Here is a 4,347-nt window from a genome sequence, read left to right as displayed (position 1 = left end):
TGGTACAAAGGCCTCTCCACAGGTGTGGCTGTATACTGGACCGGTAGTCAATGACGGGTAAGATCCAATTGCAATGGTACCAACCTAACGGGTAAGGACCATATGTACTATTGGACAACCTAAGGCAGGCACGGTCCCTAAGCCACATGCTTGTTGTTTAAACAGAGAGGGGGAGATGTTGAGAGCCACAGCCGAAGTGGCCCCAGCAAACTTCCAGCTGCCAGAAAACTTCCAGCTGCTGGCTGATGATTGGCTCATAGCAGCCCCAGCAACATCTAGCTGATTGGCTCCTCTGCGGTGATGCTCATTGGGCTGTTTCCCTGCCCTTTCAGACCACGGAGCTGCTCACTGGGGGACTTTTTTGGCTCCGCCCACGCGACCCAGCCAATTGGCCTCAAGAGCAGGAGGATGGGGGGAGGTGGAGAGGCTTGTGGTGGAGAGAGAGGCTTGTGGGAAGCCAGTGGTGGCAGTTGGGGCCCTGAGGGTTTTTCCTGAGGAGCTGTTTTGTTTGGCGGGTGTGGTTCTAAAAATAAAGTTAGTTTCTTTTGAAAAAAAAAAAAGCAATATTAAAGTTGCAAGACAGTAATAAAAAATTGCTATGCAGGAAATAATAAATATTAAATCACTCCACTCCATCATGCTTAGTTTAATTTGCAATCAGCTGATAAAAATAGATTGTTATCCTTTTTAAAATTTTCTATTTTAATACATATATTTTATATTGACACTTTAATAGCTCTATTGCTAATTATTATTAGCTAATTAAAATGAATTTTGATGTGGAATGAGGAAAGAAACAGGAAAAAATTATGTGGCAACGAGAACAGGTCTTTGTTAAGAGATATAAATATCCATTTTGTTCAGAAACATAAAAAAATAAAACCTTGAAGGTTCCATTTCCATACTTCTGTTTTCTCAGTTGCTTCTCAAATTTGATTGTGTTCATTGGTCAAAGAATTGTTATTTTTAAAATGCTGAGTCAGCCTTCGTTGCTTTCATTATCATTAGAAATGTGGCTTTGAAATAAAGACAGGGTTGACTACTTTGTGGTTGATGGATGAAGCAAAATGAAATCCTTCAACCCTACAGATGAAGGCGTCAGGCACCCTGGAAATTGGATACAGCTTAATAGCCCAAGAGAACAATTTTCAGAATAGAATCCTGATCTTTTCCCCATGGATAAATCAGCTTTACTCAGCTAAGAGCAGAGGGAATATATTTTGACTAGCAAATGTGTAGTTAGAAATTCATAGACTAAAAGAATCTTCCTGAAAGGTGGTTGGAAAAGAGATATTTTGAAAATAAGACCTTAGATAGGGTTAAAGAGACTTCGGGAAGGAAGAGCCATTCAGTTTTGTACTCTGTCCTTGTAATATCATGTTTAACCACTTTGGGACAATGGTTGAGAATATATTGTGAAAGTCCCAATTGCAAAGGGAACTTTATAAATGGATTTCCCTTACCCTCCCTTACCCTTAGCACATCAAACTGGGGAGAGAAGAGTCTGGGAAAAGCTGAGATCAATGAAGACTATCCTGGGACATTTTATAGTGTATTGGTCTCAATTTATCAATTTGACATATTGGGTAATAATTTATTGATGACTTTCTATGTACCAGGCATGATTCTACATGCATTCTGTTTATTGTGTTACTTAATACTTACAACATCACTGTTATAGGTGTATTATTCACATTCTCATTATGCAGATGAGGAACCAGGAGAAATGATTAAGAAATATGTCAGTTATTGAGAGCTTCTAATCCAAGCTCCCAGACCCCAGAACCAGTGCTCCAAGCAGTGTATTAAATAATTATTGGCAAAGCAAGAAAAAGAACAAGCTGAAAAACAGGCAAGTCTTTGGCAGAAAGGTCACAGATCATTATTTTGCAGTTACATTGGTCTTTTTTCCTTGTTTGACCTTTATTGTCCTGATTCATGAATTTGGGACATGTATTCATTTATCTCAAATCTCTCTCTTTTTTTCCCCCTAAGAACACAATATGTCTTTATGTCCCTAGCATTTAAGTAGCATTTTGACCAAAGACTTTCCACATGCTCTTGAATTGAACCAAATTGTAGGTTGGATTTGCTCCATTGTGTACTATTTAGTAGCAAAGAATACCCATCATGAAGGGTTTTAAGCTCAACATGGAGCTACTGTCTCTCATTGGCCTTACTTTTTCCTTTTGAAACTAAATATGCACAGAAGGGTGAATTTGTAGGTATTTTATTTAGTCTGCTTGAGTTACTAGAGCAAAATACCAAAGTCTTGGTAGCTTATAAATAACAGACATTTATTTCTCACAATTTTGAAAACTGGAAAGTCCAGGATCAAGGTGGCAGCAGATTCAATGTCTGGTGAGGACTACCAGCTTTACGGCTCATAGATGACTTCTAGTCGTGTCCTCACATGATAGATGAGTGAATGAGCTCCCTCCCAGTGGCCCATTTGATAAGAACACTAATCCTATTTTATAAGGGCAGAGCTTTTATGATCTAATGACCTCCCTCAAGAGCCGCATCTTCTAGTTGAGAATTATATTTTGACATATGAATTTTGGAAAATAGGCAAAAATTCAGACAATAGCAGTGTATCAATACTATATAGAGTGAATATAGAAGTCACGTAGGAGTCAATAGACTCTATTGTCCCTCTTCAGTTCCTGAAAATATTTAAGCACTTGGAAAACTATGTGCAAACCATCAGGATACTTTTAACTAACAATATTTGTAAGGAATTAGGTACTTATTTTGAATTTAAACTAATCAACTATATAATTGGTAATACATCAATTATTATATGATTGCTATATTACCAGGATTGCAGTAGGCTCTGTGGAGGGATACAGATAGGCATCTGCAACATTTGTGAGTTTACTGGGGAAGCATTCATCATAAACTGCTATGATGATGTTTTTATATTTACGCAATCTAATTAATAACAAAGCCTACATTTGAATAAGTTCAAAAAACCTAAATGTTGTTAAAGAAAAGCATCTCATATTCTCAAAAATTTCATTAAAAAAATAAGAGAGGGCTGGGGTTGTGGCTCAGTGGTAGAGCCCTTGCCTGGCACGTGTAAAGCACAAGGTTCAATTCCCAGCACCACATAAAGATGAGTAAATAAAATAAAGGTCTTGTGTGCATCTACAACTAGAAAGAAATATTAAAAAATATATATAAGAGAAAATTTCATTGGGAGATATTTTTCCCCAAATTCTTGAGTTAAACATTAAAAAAAAAAATAAGCAACCAAGACTTAGCTTTTTGTTGTTGTTGTTGCATGTAACTTATAAGAATCCTCCCTTTGAGTTTTTCCAGGGTCTGTTTTTAGGTTGTGAACTTTTTGGCAGGGGCAATATTGAATTAAGTGTTCTGATTTGTATTTCATCCATTTTGAGTATGTATCAATAATGATGACGATGCTCTCTCTTTTGGAATCTGCTATCCTTCCGCTGTCTTACAGGGAGAGCTCTTCCTTGTGCCACTTTGTTTATTCTCTTTGAGAACAATGTGGTGTCTAGAGATGATAGGAACTGCAAGACACCAAGTCTCATGAGCACAGATGGAAATGGAAACAGGAAAACAGTGGGGAGTTAATTGTGTGGCATCTGGCACTGTGGTCCAGAAGAGGCAAACAAACCATTGTATTCTGCCTTTTGACAAGATCAGGTGGCCCCCCGAAGACAAAGGTGGAAAATGAAACCCCTCATTTTTATGCCCATAAATTATTTATTATTAGTAGCCCTATGGTAGGAAGGACTTCCATTACCCCACACATTTAGAATGTAAATAAAATGTAGTATCCTTTCCATATCCCTTACTGCCACATGCACAAAAAAAGGAAATTTTCCATTGTTACATTAAAATGGGGTTTACTGAGCATATACTGAATGTTCTTTTGGTTTTCTAGTGTTTGCTTTTTCTCTCTCTTTCTCTCTTTATGGTTTTGCTATCCAAGACTGCAGTCTTAATAAAAGACCAATCCCACTCTCTTCCTGAAGTCCATCCCTGACCCAGGTGGGGGTCATTTTGTCTAGACTGAAGACTGGTTTCTCCTTGGACAGGTCTAAAGAAATAGCATCAGCTGTTATATTCTCATTCATCACAAAAAACAGACTGAAGCAAAAATATCTGCTGATGCGTTTAGGAGAGACAGAGACCAAATATGATTGGAAAATTGGGAAATTGGAATCAAATAGTCTTGATACCCTAGTTAACATACAGCAAAGCACAGATTTCTGGAAATAGGACTTGTGCACCCCCTTGGGATTGTTTCAAGCCAAAGTGTTTTCTGACAAGTGAGTACGGCTGTCTTGAGAGCTAGCATGCACTGTCAGGGAC

The sequence above is a fragment of the Marmota marmota genome, unplaced genomic scaffold, assembly GCF_001458135.2.
Source record: "Marmota marmota marmota unplaced genomic scaffold, marMar, whole genome shotgun sequence".
Lineage (NCBI taxonomy): Eukaryota > Metazoa > Chordata > Mammalia > Rodentia > Sciuridae > Marmota > Marmota marmota.
The sequence above is the reverse complement of the archived record's forward strand: the minus strand, read 5'-3'. Positions refer to the sequence as shown.